The 25,103-nt window shown below is 44.0% G+C and overlaps 1 protein-coding gene across 4 annotated transcripts in view; it reads left to right on the plus strand.

The window, feature by feature from the left end:
* Window positions 1-25,103, plus strand: part of ACSS2 (acyl-CoA synthetase short chain family member 2) — a 51,298-nt gene that overhangs the window by 10,524 nt on the left and 15,671 nt on the right. The gene's annotated exons all lie outside the window — the stretch shown is intronic.

The following is a 25,103-nucleotide window of genomic DNA, read 5'->3' on the forward strand; positions in this document are numbered from 1 at the left end:
TTTTTCACTCATGACACTACCTCATTATTCTAGTAGTCCAGCACTTGGCTGTGACAGATAAAAAGAGAAATTAGCCACATTAGCCAAACTGATTTAAATTAACTTTAAAATACCAGATAAAATGTGTTATTAGGTTTAAATGTCCCAGACCCTAGTCTCATGGAATTTACATTCTATTTGGAAAGACCAAATAGATTGGCCGGGCACAGTGGCTCATGCCTGTAATCCCAGCACTTTGGGAAGCCAAGGCAGGTGGATCACCTGAGGTCAGGAGTTCAAGACCAGCCTGGCCAACATGGTGAAACCCTGTCTCTACTAAAAAATACAAAAATCAGCTGGATGTGGTGGCAGGTGCCTGTAATTGCAGCTATTTGGGAGGCTGAGGCAGGAGAATGGCTTGAACCCAGGAGGCAGAGGTTGTAGTGAGCCGAGATTGTGCCATTGCACTCCACCCTGGGCGACAAGAGCGAAACTCCATCTCAAAAACAAAATAAAACAAAACAAATAGATCTACATAAAAACAGCCTGGGCCAGGCACAGTGGCTCACGCCTGTAATCCCAACACTTTGGGAGGCTGAGGCGGGCGGATCACCTTAGGTCAGGAGTTCAAGATCAGCCTGGCCAACAAGACGAAACTCCATCTCTACTAAAAATACAAAAATAGCCAGGTGTGGTGGCGCACTCCTGTAATCCCAGCTACTTGGGAGGCTGAGACAGGAGAATTGCTTGAACCCAGGAGACAGAGGTTGCAGTGAGCCGAGATCACGCCAATGCACTCCAGCCTGGGCAACAGAGCAAGACTCCATCAAAAAAAAAAAAAAAAAAAAGCCTGAAAAGAATTATGGGCCAAACTGCAAAGAGCTACTTATACAAATAGTTCACAGAAAGGAAAAAGCCTTATAGGGAGGCAGGATAATATAAAGATTAGGAGAATGGGTGTTTTGGTGTCAGACTAACCCAGTTTGAGTCCTATTTTTGCCACTAATTAGCTGTCTGATCTTGGGCAAGTTACTTAACCTCTTTGAGCCTCAGTTTTCTCAACTGTTAAAAGTGGATAAAAATAGCTTTTATCTCATGGAGTTGTCAGTTTTGTAAGATTGAATAGGATAAAAAAAAACATGTCAAATTCCTGGCACATTGAATGCACTTAAACATTAGCCACCACAATTATTTATATTGGAACAGTGAGAAGACCAAGCATGTTTAGAGTAAAAGGTTTATGCAGGGAACAATTTATTCATTCAATAAATGCTTACTAAGAACTTATTAAGTGCCAGGCACTATTCTAAACAAAGTTCTTGCCCTCATGGAGGTTATAGTCCAGCTTGAGGAGACAGACAATAAACATAGAAACCAGTAAGTATATGACAGGTAGTGATGAGTACTATAGAAAAATATAGAGCAGAGCGAGGGGAAAGGGAAGTGACAGTGCAGAGTGGGAGCTGATAAGGAAAGAACCTTTTGATAAAGATGACATTTGAGCAGAGATCTGAAGGAAAGTATGGAGTGTGGCACGCAGATAGTTGGGGTAGGGAGGGGAAATGTTCCAGGTAGGTAGAGAACAAATGTGCTGCTGCCTGGTGTGTTTGAAGACTAGCTAGGAAGTTAGTGTAGCTAAAATGTGTGAGCTAGGGAAGAGAGAGTAGTATTGACACCAGCAGGATATTAGATCATGTCACATCTTGAAAGCCAATGTAGACTCTGGCCTTTTATTCATGGTAAAATGGGAAACCACTAGACAATCTTTTTTTTTTTTTTTTGAGACAGAGTCTCGCTCTGTTGCCCAGGCTGGAATGCAGTGGTACGATCTCGGCTCACTGCACCCGCCATCATGCCTGGCTAATTTTTATATTTTTGTATTTTATTTTATTTTATTTTTGAGATGGAGTCTCGTTCTGTTGCCCAGGCTGGAGTGCAGTGGCACAATCTTCGCTCACTGCAAGCTCTGCCTCCTGGGTTCACGCCATTCTCCTGCCTCAGCTTCCCGAGCAGCTGGTACTACAGGCGCCCGCCACCATGCCCGGCTAATTTTTTGTATTTTTAGTAGAGATGGGGTTTCACCATGTTAGCCAGGATGGTCTCAATCTCTTGACCTCGTGATCCACTCTCCTTGGCCTCCCAAAGTGCTGGGATTACAGGCGTGTGCCACTGTACCTGGCCAATTTTTGTATTTTTAGTAGAGACAGGTTTTCACCATGTTGGCCAGGCTGGTCTCAAACTCCTGACCTTGTGACCCTCCCGCCTCGGCCTCCCAAAGTGCTGGGATTACAGGTGTGAGCCACCATGCCCACCCACACCACTAGACAATCTTAAGCACAGACGTGATAATGATTTGGCTTCTATTTAGGCTCTATCTTTTATATTAAGAAGAGACTGTAGAAGGGGAAAAGTAGAAGCAGGGAAACCAATTAGGAGGCTATTGTAGAAATCCAGGTGATAGATTGTGGTGATTTAGACCATAGTAGTAGTCATGAAGATGGTTAGATGTGGTCAAATTCTGGATCTATTTTGAATGAAGAACCTATGGAATTTGCTGACTTGGATTGGGTCTGGGGAATGAAAGAGGAGTTACGGTTGTCATCAACAGCGGATGAGGTCCAGGTATGGGAGATCTTGACTATTTTTGGAGATCTGTGAAAGGATTGCATGCAGCGGAAGTCGCAGCAGAGGTTAAGAGGATTCATCTGGATACATATGGAAATGGGAATGTGAAGCCAGAGAACTGAGAGTTTGTTATTCAGTCCTGAACTAGGATGCTGCTGGTGGGAATGGAATGGAACAATGACATTTTAGAGTGATTTGATAATTTTACAGTAATTTAATCTGTATAAAGGGCTTAGTGCTTGGCAGAAAGTGTATTAGCTATTTTTTTCATTATGGAAAGAAACCAGCACAGGTAACTAGGTGTGTAGATGGTGGAGAGACAGGGAGAAAGTGAGAGGAAAGAGTCAAGGATTCTCTTAGTCTATATAAACACTGCCTCTTTTGAAGGCACACGTTCATCCGCTCCAAGGGCTAAATTTTCCCTGCAAAATACAGACTTTGGTTCCAACTTTCTCATGCTGTCTTCCCCCTGGTGTGGCAGATAAATATGTTAGTGGGGGTGCATGTGTATATGTATGGGAAAATGATCAGTGACAAGGTATTGGGATAGTCATTCAGGGAGAGAGAGTCAGTGAGGGTGTTAGAGGTAGCTGAAGGAGTGGAAGGGAGTTAGCTAGTTGAAGGAACACTGGAGGACTGTCGGGGATTTGGGGGATTAAGTAAAAGGTTTATAAGGAGAGGGTGGAAAGAGTGGTTGATGGCTGATATTCTGGTCATTTATACTAGCTACTCAGTCTCTACTTTTTCTAGAAGTCCCCAGTAACCAAAGCCCAACACATTTGGTATCGTTGATTCCTTCCATTGTTTGCTTTGCTTTGGGTTGCCTAAGGCTGTGGTTATCTCTGAGCCACCTAAATTCTCACCCTCAGCTGAAATCACTACTGTCTCTTCATGGCTCTCAGTATATTTCAATCCTTCTTCAGGAACTGGAGCTTTTGAGAATAAGGCAACTTTAGGATTGACCCTAGGACAGAAGCTCTGCTCTCAGGATCCTTGTATGCTCCTGAATATGAATTCCATAGTATGATATTTGGAGCTCCCCAGATCCTTGTAGGCATATGTGTGTGTGTGTATTTGAGGCCAAAAAAAAAAAAAAAAAAAAAGCCCCTACCTCCCCAAGTCACTGAAGTGAACTCCAGAATATGGACCTAAATAATTTAGAGTCCCTGGACATGAATGATAGGACAATATACTCTAGGGCTCTGATTTTCCTTATCACCTTGACAAATCTCCTTGACAAAACATGGGCTTGCCTCACCTTCTCAACCATCCCCACCTTCTCAAATACACACACTACATCTATATCTTTACTAGTTTCACAACAGCATATCTATTGATTAAGATATATTTGGTAAAGAAAAACACTCATTTTGAGAAAGATGACTTCAGACCATTCTCTTCCTCTCTCTGGGCCTTCTCTTTGTGGGCATGATGGGAAATGAACTACAGATACTCTGCAAGGTCCCTTTCATCTCTAATCTTCCAGAATTCTATGACTGTTTCTGAAGAGAGGAAACAGTTTTTAGAAGTTCTGTTGCAACCTGTAGTGACTCTGTGGTGACTCAGTAGGTGGGTTGAATTTCTGTTGAGATGGTAAGAAAGAGGGAGGATTTTGTTTATTTATTTATTTATTTAATTTATTTTCTATAATGATGTTGACACCATAAAGCAAGAATTTTAGAAGGTTTGGAATGAAGGGGCTGAGGAAGGAGTCTGTTCCTCTTGCCTGAGGGTTGTTTGTGGCTGGTAGCATAAATACTCAAAGCTAATGGGAGATACATGGGAAATACCTGTTGTTGGGAACAGTCTTTCTCCACTTGAATCAGGTGAGCAGATTGTGGAGGTGAGCTGGAGGATTTCATGTTTAAGGTGGATTTCTAACCTGCTTCTCTCATTTCTCCCTGAGTTTTATGACCCTTGACACTTTACAGAACACCTCCCTAAAGTGGTGAAAATGAGACAAGTAGGTTGTACTTTCCGAGTCACTTTTTTTGGAAGTAGCTGGCATATGAATAATAAATGTATTGCTCTGAAGACTCTGTCTTGAGGCCTGTTTCAGTGTCCTGAGCTTCATATCAGCTACCTGAGTTTGTGTCTGGGCCAACTTCTTATACTGGCATGTTCAGTAAACATTTAATGAAAAGAATGGCTTTAGTTAATGCCCTTTTCTAAGCCTTCTTTTTCCCACTTATAAACTGTTAGGGATGTACAAGACTCTTTTTTAAGTTACTTCTGGCACTGACCTTCAGAATTTCTGTCACAAATGCAGGGAACTGCCTGGATAAATTCTCTACATTTCTGGGAGAAGTTAGGGGAGAGGAGGAACTGGCCTCCTCTCCTTTGAAGATACTAGGTGGTCAGATGGGAGCAGGGGTTCTTGCCTTATGGCAGCCCCACATTTATAACAATTAACTCAGAAGGTGTGGAGTTGAGGATGGGCCTTCCCCCACTTCCTGGATTTGGTTTGGGAGAGATTGGGCACTGGTAATGATCCCCGGTGTCTCACACCTTGAACCTCTGAGAATTCAAGACTCTCAGCTTCAGTCCTTAGAGGTCATTCGGTCCAATTCCCACACAAATCAGGAATTGTAGTACCAATATCCCAATCCCTAACAATCCCCATAAGTTATCATTCTGATTCTGGGTCATTCTCATTCAATTCCTACATCTCTACCTTAATACTTACTAGTTGGGCAAGTTACCTCACCTCTTTAAACCTCAATTTTCATGTCTGTAAAATGGAAATAATAAGTCCTGTGACATAGATTGTTGTAAGGAAGAATTGGAATAATCTATATAAAGGGCTTAGTGCTTGGCAAAAAGTGTATTAGCTATTTTTATTATTATGCCAAAACCCTATACCTAAAACAGGTAACAGCGGTGCTGATCTGGTTGGAGCATGGATGGGAGGCCTAGAGCCACATTCTGTAGGCTTCTCCACCCTGTCACTGTGTTCCCTGTGAGGTGTGTGTCTGGAATCCCTAGGGATTTGCAAAGCTCAGTTTGAAAACCCCTGATCTAGTCCAGTGTTCTTGTTTTATAAATGAGGTGATACTGAGTCCACAGTCTCAGGTTCCTCATATGATGTGGCTTCCTAAACAACCATGTCGGTCTCCCCTGGATATACTTTAGTTGGCCAATATCTCTCATTAAGTATTCCAGCTATGGTCTGACTTGAACAGGGTACTATTACCATTCTTTGACTTTACATATCTAAGATTATATTAGCCTCATTGACAGCCACACTCTCCACTCAGTTTATAATCTCTCATAATACTTAAGATTTTCCTTTTCTTTCTCTCTTTCTCTCTCCTTTTCCTTTTTCCTCTTTCTCCTTTCATTTCCTTCCCTTTCCTTCCCTTGTTTGTCTCACTCTGTTGCTCAGGCTGGAGTGCAGTGGTGCAGTTGTGGCCCACTGTAGCCTCAAACTCCAAGGTCCAAGTGATCCTCCCACCTCAGCCTCCTGAGTAGCTAAGACCACAGTCATGCACCAACACAATCAGCGAATTTTATTTTTATTTTTATTTTGAGACAGAATTTTGCTCTTGTTGCCCAGGCTGGAGTGCAATGATGTGATCTTGGCTCGCTGTAACCTCTGCCTCCTGGGTTCAAGCAATTCTCCTGCTTCAGCCTCCTGAGTAGCTGGGATTACAGGCACACACCACCATGCCCAGCTAATTTTTTTTTTTTTTTGTATTTTTAGTGGAGACGGGGTTTTGCCATGTTGGCCAGGCTGGTCTCAAATTCCTGAGCTCAGGTGAGCTTCCTGCCTCAGCCTCCCAAAGTGCTGGGATCACAGACGTGAGCCGCTGTGCCTGGCCAGCTTGGAATTTTGAATTAGAGAAGGTACAAGAGAAGACTGCAAAATCTCAGATATAGGAGGGCCTTGGACTACCTATTATCTCTTTTTGGGATATAAAGTTTTTAGAACAGCCCTCTTCTAGGGTTCTAAGGTCTGGTCTACTTATGGTTTTACTATCATGGTTTATTATCATGGTTACCTTATGGTTTTACCATCTTGGAGCATCATTATTTTATTTAAATAAAATAAATACAACCCTGAAACTATTCACCCTGGAATACTTTACACACAGAGTTGTCCGTACAGAAAACATCTCTAGAGCATATGAACACCTGCATTTCTAAGTGTGATTTTTTTGACCAGAGACTAATTTTTGAAACCAACGTTTGCTTCTTTTTGACCATGATATTTTAATACATGAAAATCTATCCAAAGGAGCAGTCACAGAGGGTTCTTGTTGAACTTTAGTTTCTGAGCTGCTTTTGAGGATGGTTACTTGAGGTGTCCTCCAAACTGCCACATATAGTGAGTTAGAGAATCTGCCAGGCACAGTGGCTCATGCCTGTAATCCCAGAACTTTGGGAGACTGAAGAGGGAGGATCACTGAACTCAGGAGTTTGAGATCAGCCTGGGCAACACAGGTAGACCCCATCTCTACAAAAAATTTAAAAATTAGGCCAGGCGTGGTGGCTCACACCTGTAATCCCAGCTACTCGGGAGGCTGAGGCAGGAAAATCGATTGAACCTGGGAGGCAGAAGTTGAAGTGAGCCAAGATCATGCCACTGCACTCCGGCCTGGGTGACAGAGTGAGACTCTGTCTCAAAAAAATAATAATAATAAATAAAAAATTAGCTGGGTATGGTCATGCATGCCTGTGGTCCCAGATATTTGGGAGGCTGAGGTGGGAGGATTTCTTGAGCCTGGGAGGTCGAGGCTGCAGTGAGCGGTGATCGTGCCACTGCACTCCAGCCTGGGTGAGACCCTGTCTCAAAAAAGAAGTTAGGGAGTCCTAATACAACATCTGGATTTGTTAAAAATCTGTCTAGTTGTTTTCATATGATGGGAAACAAACTGACAGAAATCTAATTTTATTTATATGGATAGCCATGCTCTACTTGCTAAGACCACAAGAATAGGCTCAGAGAGAGGGGAAAGTTTGTGTAAATTATACATTGAATTAGGGGTAAACAATCTAGTCTGATGACTCCATATTCAGAGCCAGGGTTTCCCAATTTTAGTTTATGTAAATAATTACCTGAGGATGTCGTTAGAAATCCAGATTTCTGGACCCTATCCCAGACTATTGAGTTAGAATCTCCAGAGGATAAGACCTCTGACTTGTATTTTGGTAACCTCCTCAGACAATTCTGATGTTGGGGGTAGGGACAAAGTACCATTGAAAAATTATTTAGATTAATAACCTTAAACTCTTAAAATTATATATATACCTAAAAGAATTTTGAAAAATTATGTAATTCTTGACATAATGTTCATTTCTAAAAATTTTATCATAAGATTTAAAAATTGCAAAAAATCGAATTTCCAAAACATTTTACATATTATATACACACACACATATATATATATGCACATATAGGTTATACCTCTTTCAAAACATTGGCACTGCAAATTTAGCTCATATAATTTATAGAAGACATCTACCATACAACCTGTTTTGCATAGCCAGTTATCACTCAACATAATCAGCCAAATCAGATCTACTTTGTTAGAAATTGCCTAACTTCTTTCTTAAGATAAATATGTTAATATATGACTCTGTGATAACTGTTTCACTTCTGAGTTGTAATTCTAAGAGATATAAGGCAAGTAGTCTTGCCATGAGTTTGTTACGTGGATGAATTAAGATGCCAATTCTTTCAATACTGATTTCTCAGAGAAGCTCTCATTGATTTGCTTTCTTGGGGCTCTCCCTCAGAAGTTATACATTCTCGAATTGTCCCTTTGTTTAACACTTTGTTCATACCCTGTCATTGTACCATAATAAAGTTTGAGATAAGAGAGAGCTATGACATTCTTGTTTAACATGGGAGAAGGGTAATTGTAAAAGAGAGTGAGAAAGAAGAACCAACTCAGACAGATCATTGTTAGGAAATATTACATATGGAAGTTGAGGATCTAGACATTTATTCTCTTCATATTTTTCTGTGCAGGTACTCACAGGAATAGAGTACCGTAGATTGAGGACTAATGATTTAAACTGCCTTTGACCTAGATATAGAGAACCATTGTAATGAATATTTTTGCATGTGTCTATTATATTTGAGAGACTTGATGTACACATAAAATGATGCCCCTGGATTTTCTTTCCACTTTCTGTTTCTGCTCTAGGCATATTCCTCTTTTGGGCTGCATTCCAAATGCTCTGCCCTCATTCACTTGTTATAGGTAAGGCCAGCATGGGACACAGGATGGTAGGAACAAGTGTGTGATTCCCCTCCTGTAAGTAGGCATGTAGGCAGTGAGAAAAGAGAAGAGGTACACAATCCATCGGGCACCAAAGCCACTTTGGCCAAGGGGAACATGCAAAAGGTATTTGGATCAAGGCCTGAAAATAGCTGGCAAGAGGACAGGGTACAATAATAGCCCAGACTGCAGGGCAGGAGTCCCATACTCTGAACCTCAGCTCCAGGGGTCTCTTCCAGCCTCTTCACAGAGTCCCAGACTGAGCCCACTGTAGGAGCTCAAGAAACACTTCTTGACATGATTCCAAAATCCATTCCACAAATTCCACTCTTGTCTTTCCTCTGCCTGTCCAGCATCTATCTTGTTTATCTGTATCCTATCTTATCCCCTCTCCTTCCATACTTTCTCTCTTTGATCATCTTGGATCCAGCTGGTCATATAAGCAGAGATAAGTTTGTTCATTTATTTATTCATTCTTTTATCTATTCATTTTACAATTAAGTGCTCACTGTGTATTGGCCTTTGTGGTAAGCACTGAGGAGAAAACATATAAAAAGATATCCTGTCTGCCATTAAGGAACTCATAATCCAGTGAGGGAAACAGATGTCTACATAGGACTCTAGTGCTAGAAAAAAATAAGTGCCCAAGTGTTGTCTTTAGAAATAAACAGGCTGGGCATGGTGGCTCACGCCTGCAATCCTAGCACTTTGGGAGGCCAAGGTGGGCGGATCACTTGAGGTCAAGAGCCTGGCCAACATGGTGAAACCCTGTCTCTACTAAAAATATAAAAATTAGCCGGGTGTGGTGGCGGGGGCCTGTAGTCCCAGCTACTCGGGAGGCTGAGACATAAGAATTGCTTGAACCCGGGAGGCGGAGGTTGCAGTGAGCCGAGATAGCACCACTGCACTCCAGCCTGGGCAACAGAGCTAGACTCTGTCTCAAAAAAAGGAAAAAAAAAAAAATAGAAAGAGGCAAGAATGAATGAATGAATAGTGCTTAATCTTTCTAATGAATGAATAGTTACAACCTTTCTGGAAAGGAAGGTTTGTAAAGATGTCTGTATTTTCCAAATTAATCTGTACATTTATTGCAATTCCAATCAAAATTGCAATTATATTTTTTATTGAGATATAATTTATACCATATAATTCACCCATTTAAAGTATACAATTCATATTTTTAATATATTTGCAAAGGTGTACAACTTTCAATTTTAGAAAATTTTCATCACCCCCAAAAGAAGTGCAATACTCATTAGCAGTCATTTTTCATTTTCCCCCAACTTCTTCCCCTCCAGCTCTAGGCAACCACTAATCTACTTTCTGTCTCTAAGGCTCTGCCTTATTCTGGATGTTTCATATAAATGGAATCATATAACACGTGGCCCTTTGTGTCTGGTTTCTTTCACTAAGCATAATGTTTTCAAGGTTCATCCATGTTATAGGCCGGATGCAGTGGCTCATGTCTGTAATCCCAGCACTTTGGGAGGCTGAGGTGGGTGGATCACCTGAGGTTGGCAGATCACCTGAGGTTGGGAGTTTGAGACCAGCCTGGCCAACATGGTGAAACCCCATCTCTACTAAAAATATAAAAATTAGCCGGCCATGGTGGTGCATGCTTGTAATTCCAGGTACTTGGGAGGCTGAGGCAGGAGAATTGCTTGAACCCAGGAGACGGAGGTTGCAGTGAGCCAAGATCATGCCACCACACTCCAGCCTGGGCAACAAAGTGAGACTGTCTTAAAAAAAAAAAGTTCATCCATGTTATACCATATATCAGTACTTCATCCTTTTACATTGCTGAATAATGTTGCATTGTATAACTGTATCACATTGTGTCCAGAATTGGTGGGTTCTTGGTCTCACTGACTTCAAGAATGAAGCAGTGGACCCTCACGGTGAGTGTTACAGCTCTTAAGGTGGCACGTCTGGAGTTTGTTCCTTCTGATGTTCAGATGTGTTCGGAGTTTCTTCCTTCTGGTGGGTTTGTGGTCTCGCTGGCTCAGGAGTGAACCTGCAGACCTTCACAGTGAGTGTTACAGCTCATAAAGGCAGTGTGGACCTAAAAAGTGAGCAGCAGCAAGATTTATTGCAAAGAGCAAAAGAACAAAGCTTCCACAGTGTGGAAGGGGACCTGAGCGGGTTACCACTGCTGCCTTGGGCAGCCTGCTTTTATTCTCTTATCTGGCCCCACCCACATCCTGCTGATTGGTAGAGCCAAGTGGTCTGTTTTGACAGGGTGCTGATTGGTGCGTTTACAATCCCTGAGCTAGACACAAAGGTTCTCCACATCCCCACCAGATTAGCTAGATACAGAGTGCCAACACAAAGGTTCTCCAAGTCCCCACCAGAGTAGCTAGATACAGAGTGTCAATTGGTGCGTTCACAAACCCTGAGCTAGACACAGGGTGCTGATTGGTGTGTTCACAAACCTTGAGCTAGATACAGAGTGCCAATTGGTGTATTTACAATCCCTGAGCTAGACATAAAGGTTCTCCAAGGCCCCACCAGAGTAGCCAGATACAGAGTGTCGATTGGTGCATTCACAAACCCTGAGCTAGACAGAGGGTGCTGATTGGTGTGTTTACAAACCTTGAGCTAGATACAGAGTGCCGATTGGTGTATGATTGGTGTATTTACAATCCCTGAGCTAGACATAAAGGTTCTCCAAGGCCCCACCAGAGTAGCTAGATACAGAGTGTCGATTGGTGCATTCACAAACCCTGAGCTAGACACAGGGTGCAGATTGGTGTATTTACAATCCCTTAGCTAGACTTAGAGGTTCTCCACTTCCCCACCAGACTCAGGAGCCCAGCTGGCTTCACCCAGTGGATCCCGCACTGGGGCTGCAGGTGGAGCTGCCTGCCAGTCCGGCGCCGTGTGCCTGCACTCCTCAGCCCTTGGGTGGCCGATGGGACTGGGTGCCGTGAGCAGGGGGCGGTGCTCGTCGGGGAGGCTCGGGCCGCACAGGAGCCCACGGTGGGGGTGGGGGAGGCTCAGGCATGGCGGGCTGCAGGTCCCGAGCCCTGCCCCGCGGGAAGGCAGCTAAGGCCTGGCGAGAAATGGAGCGCAGCGCTGGTGGGCTGGCACTGCTGGGGTACCCAGTACACCCTCTGCAGCTGCTGGCCCGGGTGCTAAGCCCCTCATTGCCCGGGGCCGGCAGGGCCGGCCGGCTGCTCCGAGTGCGGGGCCTGCCAAGCCCACGCCCACCCGGAACTCCAGCTGGCCCGCAAGCTCCGTGCGCAGCCCCGGTTCCCGCTCGGGCCTCTCCCTCCGCACCTCCCTGCAAGCTGAGGGAGCCAGCTCCGGCCTTGGCCAGCCCAGAAAGGGGCTCCCACAGTGCAGCGGTGGGCTGAAGGGCTCCTCAAGTGCCGCCAAAGTGGGAGCCCAGACAGAGGAGGCGCCGAGAGCGAGCAAGGGCTGTGAGGACTGCCAGCACGCTGTCACCTCTCAACGTTATCACATTTTTTTCTTTCTTTCTTTCTTTTTTGTTTTTTTTTGAGATGGAGTCTTGCTCTTGTCGCCCAGGCTGGAGTGCAATGGCATGATCTCGGCTCACTGCAACCTCCGCCTCCAGGGTTCAAGCGATTCTCCCGCCTCAGCTTCCCGAGCAGCTGAGGTACAGGCACTGGCCACCACGCCCGGCTAATTTTTGTATTTTTAGTAGAGACGGGGTTTCACCATGTTGGCCAGGCTGGTCTTGAACACCTGACCTTGTGATCCACCCGCCCCAGCCTCCCAAAGTGCTGGGATTACAGGCATGAGTCACCACACCCGGCCCCACATTTTTCTTTATTCATTCCTCAATTGGTGGACATTTGGGTTGTTTACACTTTCTGATGTCATGAATAACGCTACTACAAACCTTTGGGTACATGTTTTTGTGTAGATGTATGTTTTCAGTTCTCTTGGGTATATAGCTAGGAGTTTAATTGCTGAGTCATATGGTAAGTCTATATTTAACCTATTGAGGAACTGCCAGACTGTTTTCCAAAGTAGCTGAACCATTTTATATTCCCGGCAATGTATGAGGTTTCCAATTTCTGCACATGCTTATCAGCACTTGTTATTGTCTGTTTGTTTGATTATGGCCATCTTAGTGAGTGTGAAGTGGGATCTGATTGTTATTTTGATTTGTATCTCCTTGACCATGCCTGACCTTTTTTTTTTTTTTTTTTTTTTTTTTTTGAGACTGAGTCTCGCTCTGTCGCCCAGGCTGGAGTGCAGTGGCACAATTTTGGCTGATTACGACCTCTGCCTCCCAGGTTCAAGAGATTCTCATGTGCAGCCTCCCAAGTAGCTGCGACTACAGGTGCGTGCCACCATGCCCGGCTAAATTTTTTTTTTTTTTTTAGTAGAGATGGGGTTTGGCCATGTTGGCCAGGCTGGTGTCGAACTTCTGACCTCAGGTGATCCTCCCACCTCGGCCTCCCAAAATGTTGGGATTACAGGCATGTGCTACTGCACCTGGCCCATTAACTGCCTTTTGAAGACTGGCCGGTACAGACCTGGCTCCCTCAATAGGTGAGGAATCAATGTTTAGGGAGAAATTTCATAAATAGTCCACTGATTGAGGCTATTTACTCCAGTTTCATCAGTTTTGAGTTGGTGAAAAGCCCGTCCAAATTTGGGTGATAGGATGACAGTTGATTCCAGTTTTTGAATCAGGAGCTGAGTGAGGCTGCATTAGGGTCTACAAGTTAGATATCATTTGAAACCAGAAATCTGTGGTGTTTTCAAAAGGAACTTTTTCTAAGGCACTAAGGGAAAACCAAACAGAATGATGAATTTCTGATAAGTACACTAAAATTCCATCCTTGGTAGTTGTCAACCTCACAGTTCTCAGAGTTCCTACATTTTTATTTTTTTCCTTATGCTAATTCTGAATTTGGAAACAATATCCCCCTTTTGGAGGCCATGTCATTTAGGAGGAGAGGGCCCTGAACTAGACATTTAGACTCAAGAATTGTGCTATCCAACATGGAAGCCACTAGCTACATGTAACTATTGATATTTATAGTAATTAAAATTAAGTAAAATAAATAATCCAGTTCTTCTGCCACATTTCTAGTGTTTGATAGCTATATGTGGCTAGTGACTACCATTTTGGACAACAGTGCTTTAGAATAGTGTTGCTACTAATTTGTAAGTAACCTTGAGGTCATCACTTTCTATTTCTGTGCCATAGGTTTCTCAATGGTAAATAAGAGTGGTGAGTCTCAAAAGTGCCATCCTCTTCTGGAATTCTTTCTTTTTCTCTTTTCTTTTCTTTCTTTTTTTTGACAGGATCTTGCTTTGTTGTCCAGTCTAGTCTCTAACTCCTAGCCTCAAGTGATCCTCCCACCTCGGCCCCTAAAGTGTTGGGATTACAGGCATGAGCCACCATATCTGGCCCTCCTCTGGCATTCTGAGTAATCTGTGGTTCAGTTTTTGGGGTGTGCCTCCATCTACCTCCTCCTTCAGCCCTTCTTGTTACTTACTGCAGCTAGGGCAGAAGCACCCAGAGGGAACATTAGGCTGCTAATTAGTCAAGGTACATTGCTCCCATTCCCTGGTGAAAGGGAAATTGACTTGTGGGTATACTTATATCTTGAGTGCTCCACAATTGTGCAGTGCTTTATGGATCACAGAAGTCTTTCACATTGTTTTTTCATTTTATAGAATCAAAGAATCTCAAAGTTGGAAGGGCCGTAAAGGTCATCTCAAACTTCAATAACCATGAATTATATGGGGAGCTTATGCAATGAAAATTTCAAGGCCCCACTCCCTGGAGAATAATCTAGTAGAAGTAGGTGTCAGGGTTACCCTGGCCCAACCTGAACAATCCTGTGCTGCATGGGAACTTGGTACTGCATTATTAACACTATCTGACCACTCTTTGAGAAACACTGGTCTTGCTTGGTCCCCAGCCATATTGTGGAGGCTGCTCTTTGGTATCGCTACAAATCCCAGATTCAACATGATATCTCCAGGGTCAGGAAACTCCTGAAGGAGTGCCTTCCATCTTTGGACATCTCTAACAGAAAGGTTTTTTTTTAATATGGAGCTCTCCCAATTGACGTAGGTTTTCCATTTATAGTTATACTACATTAGTCTACTTTTCCCCGTAATGATCCTTTAGATTCATGCATTCATTCAGCAAAAATTTACTGAACACCTATTATATACAAGGTTCTGTACGAGACAATGAGGGATTCAGCAGTGAACAAGACCAACTTGGCCTCTGCCTTCAGAAACTGTCTTCTGTCTAGTAGGGAAGATAGGAAATTAGCAAAAATAATAATAAGTAAACAATAAGTAATATTAATTCTATTAATAATATTAACAATAACAATAAGTAAACAAATAACAAAAGAAGTATAGTTTGAGAAAAATGCTGTGAAGAAAATAAGCAGTGTTATGATGAATAACAAGAAGAGCTGATCTACTTAGGGTGGTCAGGGAAAGCTTCACTAGGAAGTGACATTTAAGCTGAGATTTGAAACACAAGAAGAGTTGGGGAAAGATAGTTAAAGAACATGGCATGTTCTATCAGTCAGAAGGCCAGCATGTTTGGAGCCTAGTAGGCAGAATAGGAGAATGGCACAAGATGAAGTTGGGGAGGATACAAGGCATAGCAGGAGTGCGGATTTTCTTCTGTATGCAGTGGAAGCTGTTAAAGGGTTTTAAGCAGGAGGTGATATGATCTGATTTGTGGTTTGTTTGTTTTATTGTTGTTTAATTAATTAATTAATTAATTTTGAGACAAGGTCTGGCTCTATTGCCCTGGCTGGAGTGCAGTGGCAACATCTCAGCTCACTGTAATCTCCACCTCCCGGGCTCAAGTGATCCTCCCACCTCAGCCTCCTGAGTAGCTGAAACTATAGGCATGTGCCACCACACCTGGCTATTTTTTTTTTTTTTTTTTTTTTTTTTTTAGTAGAGAGAGCATTTTGCTATGTTGCCCAGTCTGGTCTCGAACTCTTGGACTCAAGCAATCCTCCCACCTTGGCTTCCCAAAACGCTGGGATTACAGGCATGAGCCACCATGCCTGGCCAATTTATGTTTTTAATAGATCATTCTGTGGCCGGGTGCAGTGGCTCATGCTTGTAATCCCAGCACTTTGGGAGCCAAGGCAGGCAGATCACTTGAGGTCAGGAGTTCGAGACCAGACTGGCTAACATGGTAAAACTTCATCTCTACTAAAAATACAAAAATTAGCCAGGCATGGTGGCATGCACCTGTGGTCCCAGCTACTTGGGAGGCTGAGGCAGGAGGATCATTTGAACCCGGCAGGCAGAGGTTGCAGTAAGTCAAGATCACACCACTGCATTCCAGCCTGGGTGACAGACTGAGACTCTCTCAAAAAAAAAAAAAAAAAAAAAAAAAAGATCACAGATCATGCTGGGTGATGTGTGGACTGGAAGGGGGCAAGAGTGAAGTGGGAAACCAGTTAGGTGGGCATTGTGGTCATCCAGGCAAGAGATGAAGGTAGTTTGACCGGGGTGGAGACAATGAAGATACAGATTTTTGAGACTTGCTATCACATCTCTCAATATCTTCTCTTCCACAAAATAAACAGTTCAGTGTTCCTCTCATCTCCTCTCATAACAGGTGTGGTGTCTCTTCTCACCTGGGTGTTTCTCCTCCTGTTTTTCCTCCATCTGATTCCTCTGTAAAGAACTCAGTCTTTCCCTCAGCTATTTCTTCCTATCCTGTGCCTTGCTTGTAGTTCTAGGGAATTAAAATCTTCAATTCAATGACTATCCTTCTCATATAAAGAGGGGAGCTGGGTGCAGTGGTGCATGCCCGTAGTCCCAACTACTCTGGAGGCTGAGGTGGGAGAATCATTTGAGTCCGAGAGTTTAAGACCAGCCTGGGCAACATAGTGAGACATTGTCTCAAAAAAAAAAAAAAAAAAGTTGGGGGGTAGCACCAGTCTTCCCTGTCATTAGTCAATTACCAGTCTTTCAATTATTCAACCATGACCCTCGAATACCTATTGTGCCAGTTGTGCTTGGAGGAGACAGAGAAGAAGAAGACATGATCTCTGCCCTCCAAGAGCTCAGGGTATAATGGGAAAGATAAGGCCCAAATAAATATAATAAAAGCTAGAAAAGCAGATCACAAAGAAAGTGAGATAAAGGGCTTTGGGAGGAAGAAAGAACTTTTAGCTTTTGGGTAGGTGAGAAAAAGAGAAACTAACAAAAATTTCATGGAAAATGTTAATTCAGAGAACCTGGGGCTGGAGAGGAGCGCAGGGAGTATTTTTTTTTTTTTTTTAAATGTGGTGATCAAAGATAACCTTACTGAGAAGCCAACATTTGAGCAACGACTCAAAGATAGGGAATAAGTCATGTGGCTATCTAGGGAAAGAACATTCCAAGTAGAGGGCAAAGGCTCTGAGGTTAAATATTCTTGGTGCTTTTGCCAAACACTGGGGAGGCCGTTTGGCTGGAGCAGAGGGAAAGAGAGAGGAAGAGAGAATAGTTGTATGTGAGGACAGAGAGGAAATGAGGGACTAGATCATGTAGGCCATTGTGAGGACTTTGACTTTTACTCAAAATGAAATGGGAAGTGATCTGAGCATTCTGAGCAGAAGGGTGACATAATCTGAACTACCTAATGGTAGTTTTGGACTAGGATGGTAGAAATAGATGTGAAGAGAGGTAGTCTAATTCTAAATGGATTTTGAATCAATAATGGGTTAAAGTAAATTTCGAGAGTGTGAGAATGAAGTAGTTGGAGAAGACTCCTTGGAGGAGGTTCCCTAGGGGAAGAAGATGAGAAGGACTAGTGACTGTGTACCATGGGTTGTCACACCAACCATATGGCCTCCAGGTGAAGGAAAAATAGTTTGGTTTATACCAAGGGTTCCCCATGTTATCCCACCAGCTAAATTTCTCATTAATAGTTTTGTTTGATTCACAGTGTTTAAACCTTTTTTTTTTGGTAGGCAGGGGCGAGACAGGGTCTCTGTTGCTAGGCTAGAGTACAGTAGCATCAACATGGCTCACTGCAGCCTTGACCTCCCGGGCTTATGTGATCCTCCTATTTTAGCCTCTCGAGTAGCTGGGACCATAGGCATTAGCTACCATGCTTGGCTAATTATAAAATTTTTTGTAGAGACAAGTTCTCACCATGTTGCCCAGGCCAGTCTTGAACTCCTGTCCTCAAACAGTCCTCCTGCTTTGCCCTCCCAAAGTGCTGGTATTATGGCATGAACCACTGCAACTGGCCTTAAAGCTTTAAAAAAATTAGTGGTCAACACATATAAATTCAGAAGTTTTTTTTTTTTTTGAGACGGAGTCGCGCTCGGTCGCCCAGGCTGGAGTGCAGAGTGCAGTGCAGTAGTGTGATCTTGGCTCACTGCAAGCTCCGCCTCCTGGGTTCACGCCATCCTCCTGCCTCAGCCTCCCGAGTAGCTGGGACTACAGGCGCCCGCCACCACCCCTGGCTAATTTTTTGTATTTTTAGTAGAGATGGGGTTTCACCGTCCTCTCGATCTCCTGACCTCGTGATCCGCCCGCCTCAGCCTCCCAGAGTGCTGGGATTACAGGCGTGAGCCACCGTGCCTGGCCAATTCAAAAGTTTTGACAAAAATAGATTCCAGGCTGCTATTGAAAAATAAAAAAAATTGACAACATTGAGCCCTGATTCCTAGCAAGCAAAAGCTGACAGGAACCAAGTTTAGGTACTAGATGCCTCCTTTTGCCAGAGCATGCATTTGCCAGTTTTCCTGTCCTTCCCCTTCCCTATTGTTCCCCTGAAACTGAGGCTAAGGTTTATTATACATGTGCTGCTGTTTTCTTATAGGGAAGTGGAAAGGGAACTATTTCTTATCTTTATCATATATTTTCTTTCATGTGGTCCACTTATTTACATTCCGTGCCTAGATCCTGCCAATTTTTGAGCTTGCAGCTCGTGGTGTAGAGGAAAGAGGCCTGGACCTTAAGTCGTGGTCCCTGCTCTGCTGTGGTAACCCACCCTGTGATGCCAAGCATAGCTAATAGCCTCTTTGGATCTCAGAGTTAAGAGACTAAATTGGATGTTCTTTTAAGAGTTCTGATATCCTGGCCGGGCGCGGTGGCTCACGCCTGTAATCCCAGCACTTTGGGAGGCCGAGGCGGGTGGATCACAGGGTCAAGAGATTGAGACCATCCTGGCTAACACGGTGAAACCCCGTCTCTACTAAATATACAAAAAATTAGCTGAGCGTGGTGGCGGGCGCCTGTGGTCCCAGCTACTCGGGAGGCCGAGGCAGGAGAATGGCGTGAACCTAGGAAGCACAGCTTGCAGTGAGCCGAGACTGCGGCACTGCGCTCCAGCCTGGGTAACAGAGCGAGACTCCATCTCAAAAAAAAAAAAAAAAGAGTTCTGATATCCTAGAGGGCTTGGGATTTTGCAGTAGGCCAATACCCTGCCCCTCACCTTTCCCAACCAGCCAGGGGCCCCAGCCTGGTGTGTATGTCAGAGAAAGAAGACACTGGAATGAGTAAGGTGCTTATATCAATAATGTATAACTTGAGCCCATAGCCAAGGAGAGGAATGCACACTGTGGTGTGTGTGTGTGTGTGTCAGGGTTGGAAGTGGGCTCAAATAAGTTGTACTTGCATAGGTTGTGCTTATTTCTTCTTGTGCACTCTCTATGTACTAGGCTGTACTTGAGGTGCTAGGGATGTAGCAGTGAAGAAAACAAATAAGATCTCTGCTGTCAGCTGGGTGCAGTGGCTCACGCCTGTAATCCCAGCACTTTGGGAGGCCGAGGCAGGCGGATCACCTGAGGTCAGGGGTGTGAGACCAGCCTGGCCAACATCTTGAAACCCCGTCTCTACTAAAAATACAAAAATTAGCCAGGTGTGATGGTGGGTGCCTGTAATCCCAGCTACTTGGGAGGCTGAGGCAGGGAGAATTGCTTGAACCCTGGAGGCGGAGGTTGCAGGGAGCCGAGATCGCACTATTGCACTCCAGCCTGGGTGACAGAGCGAGACTCCATCTCAAAAAAAAAAAAAAAAAAAAAAAAAGATCTCTGCTATCATGGAGCTTATATTCCAGTGAAGAAAACAGATAATATATAAGTAATTAACATACATGAGAGAATTTCAAATAATGGAACGTTTCATGAAAAAAATAAAACAGAATGTGTTTTTTTTTTTGAGACAGTCTTGCCCTGTCACCCAGGGTGGAGTGCAATGGCGCAATCTCAGCTCACTGCAACCTCCATCTCCTGGGCTCAGGTGATCCTCCCACCACAGCCTCCTGAGTAGCTGGGTTTACAGGCATGCGCCACCATGCCCGGCTAATTTTTGTCTTTTTAGTAGAGTTGGGGCTTCGCCATGTTGGCCAGGCCGGTCTCAAACTCCTGGCCTCAAGTGATCTACCCACCTCAGCCTCCCAAAGTGTGGGATTACATGTGTGGCACCTGGCAAAACAGAATGATTTGATAGAGAGTTTCTGAAGGGGCACACTGTGCACATAGGTGGCTACATGTATATGGTGGTTGTACTTGCAGATACAGATAAGTCCATGTTTGAATCCTGGGTGCATATATTTATCCTTGTTTGTGCCTATGTGTGCAGATGGGCAGCTTTTATGCCTAGAATGTTTGTATATTTATATGTGATTTTATACAAGTGAGCGCACATAGGTGAGTTGGTATGTGGTTTGCATATGGGGACACATGTGCTTGGGTATGTATATGTTGGTATTCAGCCATAACCGGAGACGTTCTGAAGTTCCTGTGGCACTTGTCAGTGAGCCAGTTAAGGAAATGGCTTTTCTGCCTCTGGCATTCAGGGCCGTTTGCCAGCTTCCTCTCTCCCTGTTCTTTCCCACTTTAGTAAGCTCCCTGTGTTTGGCTTCTCTCATCCCTAGGAGGGTTAAAGCCTACTGACTCATCGAGCCAGGAACTGGAAAAAGGCTGATAATCTTCTGTGTGACCTCTGTTAGTAAGAAAAGGCCTGGCTTCCCTGCCAGTCCCTGTCCTTCACACTATGAGGGAGAGTCCTGACTTGAAATCAGAAGACCTGAGCATCTATTCTTGGCTCTGCCACTTATTATTGTGTGACCTTGGCCAAGCCACTACATCTCTCTAGGTTTCAGTTACCTCCTTCATAAGTGCTCTGTGCAGTAAGGAAGGAGCGGGGAAGCAATGGTCTGTGGTGCTAAGGGAGAGCCACATGGTGCTGGTGTCTGAAGGAGGAGGGAGAATATTCTGAGCAGGGGCAATGACGTGGCCAAAAGCGTGGAGGTGGACCTGAACTTGCCAAGGGAAACCAGGGATCCACTTACAGTAAAATTCAAACTTCTTACTATTGCCTACAAGGCTCTACGTGATTTGGCTGCTGCCTACCTCTCATTCTTACCCAACTTCTTGCTCACTGAAATCTAGCCATATTGTCTTTCTTTCTTTCTTTGAAAAGGTCTCAGTGCCTTTTCACTTGATGCTCCTTTTCCCCAGAATACTCTTCCCAAGAATTAGTATGATTGCCTACCTCTCATTATTCAGGTCTTGGCTCAAATATCACCTCTCCAGAGAGAGGCCTTCCAGGACCATCTTATTTAAAGTAGTTGTTCCCTAATATTTATCAATATTTAAAATGCACACATCAGCCAGGCACGGTGGCTCACGCCTGTAATCCCAGTACTTTGGGAGGCCAGGGCAGGTGGATCATCTGATGTCAGGAGTTCAAGACCAACCTGACCAACATGGTGAAACCCCACCTCTACTAAAATGCAAAAATTAGCCAGGTGTGGTGGTGCACGCCTGTAATCCCAGCTACTCAGGAGTCTGAGGCAGAAGAATTGCCTGAACCCAGGAGGCGGAGGTTGCAGTGAGCCAAGATCACGCCATTTTACTCCAGCCTAGGCAACAGGAGCAAAACTCCATCTTGGGAAAAAAAAAAAAAAAAAGCACACATCTCTTGACCCAACAGGTCCACTTCTGGTAATTCATCCTACAGATATACTTGCAAGTGAGTAAAGTGACATAAAAATATTCATTGAAGCATTTATTTGTTAAATAAATTACAGTACATACAAATAGTGGAATATTTTGCAGCTGAGAAAGATAATGAAATAGCTCTTTAAGCTTGGCGCCATGGCTCACACCTGTAATCCCAACACTTTGGAAGGAAGGCTGAGGCAGGAGGATTGGAGGATCACTTGAGGCCAGGAGTTCCAGACTAGCCTGAGCAACATAGTAGGATCCTGTCTTTGCAAAAAAAAAAAAAAAAAAAAAAGGTAGCCAGACATGGTGACTCTGGCCTGTAGTCCCAACTGCTCAAGAGGCGGAGGTGGGAGGATCACTTGAGTCTGGGAGGTTGAGGCTGTAGTGAGCTGTGATGGTGCCACTGCACCCCAGCCTGAGTGACAGAGTGAGACCCTGTCTCAAAAACAACAACAACAACAAATAAAAAAGAGAAATAGTTCTTTAAGTCTCGGCGAAGAATGATATCAAGGTATATTGTTAAATTTGAAAAATCAAGATGATCAATTTCTACACATAAGATTTGTGCATTTTATTGAATGCATATAATAATTAACAAAACAAGATACAGAATAGTGTGTATTGTATGCCATCATTTGTGTAGAAAAAATGAGACTATGTAAACAAATGCATGTAGTATATATGCTTGTCTGACAGACCTGTCCCTTAAGTAGAGCAGTTCTTCCTACCCCTGTTACCCTGTGCTTGACTGGGGACTATGAGGTGTTCATCTCTTTTCTGAACAACATTAAAATCCTTTTTTTTTTTTTTTTTTTTTTTGAGACAAAGTCTTACTCTGTTTCCCAGGCTGGAGTGCAGTGGTGTGATCGCCGCTCGCTGTAGCCTTCACCTTCTGGGTTCAAATGATCCTCCCGCCTTAGCCTCCCAAGTAGCTGGGACTACAGGCGTGCACCACCATGCCCGGCTAATTTTTGTATTTTTAGTAGAGATGGGGTTTTGCCATGTTGGCCAGGCTGGTCTTAAACTCCTGACCCCAGGTGATCTGCCTGCCTTGGCCTCCCAAAGTGCTGGGAATACAGGTGTGAGCCTCTGTGCCTGGCCAAATTTTTTTTTTTTTTTTTTAAACAGAGTTTCACTCTTGTCGCCTAGGCTGGAGTGCGATGGCACGGTCTCAGCTTGCTGCAACCTCCATTTTCCGGATTCAAGCGATTCTCCTGCTTCAGCCTCCTGTAAAATTCAGTTTTTTAACATTCAATTTTCAAATTTTGGTCTTCAATGATATCTCAAGGGTCTTATTAAAGATCATAATGATACAGACTTCTTGCAAAGTAATTATTTTGGTCATTCCACACTAGTTGAATTATCCTAGCCCTGTGTCCTACAAAGAATGGTCCTGTCTGAATATTGATTGTTTCTGGAAAGTTACACAGAATATTGGTAACAGTGTTTTGCCCTGGGCATGGTGGCTCACGCCTGTAATCCCAGCACTTTGAGAGGCTGAAGCAGGATTGCTTGAGGCCAGGAGTTTGGAGACCACCCTGGACAATATATCGAGACTCTGCCTCTATGAAAAATTTTAAAATAAAAAAATTAGCCAGGTGTGGTAGCATGTGCCCGTAGTCCCATCTACTCAGGAGGCTGAAGTAAGAGGATTGCTTGAGCCCAGGAGTTGGAGGCTGCAGTGAGCTATGATTGTGCCTCTGTACTCCAGCCTATCAATAGAGTGAGACCCTGTCTCTAAAAAACAAATCACAAAACCCAAACCGTGGTTTGCCAGTAGGCAGGGTGATTGGGAGATAGGAGTGGGGAGAACACTTCTCATTATGTATCTTTTTATGTAGTCCCACTTGTATGTATTACTTATTCAAAAAAATCATAAAATTGGAAAAAAACCACTAAGGGAAACATTTATTTATTTTTTGAGACAGGGACTCACTCTGTTGTCCAGGCTGGAGTTCAGTGACATGATTACAGCTCACTGCAGCCTTGACCTCCAGGGCACAAGCGATCTTCCTGCCTCAACCTCCTGAGTAGCTGAGACTACAGGTGTGCACCACCACGCTCAGCTAATTGAAAACGATTTTTTTTTTTTAGCAATGAGGTTTTGCTGTGTTGCTCAGATTGGTCTTGAACTCCTGGTCTCAGGTGATCCTCCTGCCTTGGCCTCCCAAAGTGTTGGGATTACAGGCATGAGCCAAGAGATCTTCCCATCTCATCTTTCTGAGTGGCTGGGACTATAGGCGCATGACACCACACTCAGCTAAAAATTTTTTTTTTTTTTTTTGAGACAGAGTTTCATTCTTGTTGCCCAGGCTGGAGTACAGTGGCACAATCTTGGCTCACTGCAACTTCCGCCTCCCAGATTCAAGTGATTCTCCTGCCTCAGCCTCCCGAGTAGCTGGCATTACAAGCATGCACTACCACACCCAGCTGATTTTTGTATTTTTAGTAGAGATGGAGTTTCTCCATGTTGGTCAGGCTGGTCTTGAACTCCTGACCTCACGTGATCCACCTGCCTCGGCCTCCCAAAGTGCTGGGATTACAGGTATGAGCCACCGTGCCCAGCCGGATCCAGCTCAATGTTTTTAGAGATGCGGTCTTGCTATGTTGCCAGGCTGGTCTTGAACTCATGGCCTCAATAGATGGGCCCACTTTGGCCTCCTAAAGTGTTAGAATTACAGGTGTGAGCCACCGTGCCTGACCCAAGATAGTATATTTTTTAAAAGTATTTCTCCCTAGTCACTCATTTTTATATCATTCTGCTCTATTTATAATGCTTATCATAATCTGAAATTATCCTGGTTATATTTGTTATTTGTTTATTACCCACACTATCATTGGAATATAAGCTCCATGATATCAGGTATCTTACTTATGTTGTTCATTGGTGCCTTATTTCTTCTTTTGTTTGTTTGTTTGAGACGGAGTCTTACTCTGTCGCCCAGGCTGGAGTGCAGTGGCGTGATCTTGGCTCACCACAACCTCCACCTCCCTTCAAGCTATTCTCCTGCCTCAGCCTCCCAAGTAGCTGGGATTACAGGCGTGTGCCACCACACCCAGCTAATTTTTGTGTTTTTAGTAGAGGCATGGTTTCACCACATTGGCCAGGCTGGTCTCAAACTCCTGACTTCAGGTCATCTACCTGCCTCAGTCTCCTAGTGTGTTGGGATTACAGGAAAGAGCCACCACGCCCCGCCCATTGGTGCCTTATTTCTATACATGTAGATAGCACATAGTAGTTGTTGAATAAGCAAATGAATGCATGAAGGAATGACTGAAGTAAACCAGGCTAAAGCCTAGGAAGGAGTGGGAGGCAAGGCTGAGGAGGTAGACAGAAATCACC

Source organism: Pan paniscus, chromosome 21, assembly GCF_029289425.2.
Source record: "Pan paniscus chromosome 21, NHGRI_mPanPan1-v2.0_pri, whole genome shotgun sequence".
In the NCBI taxonomy this organism is placed as follows: domain Eukaryota; kingdom Metazoa; phylum Chordata; class Mammalia; order Primates; family Hominidae; genus Pan; species Pan paniscus.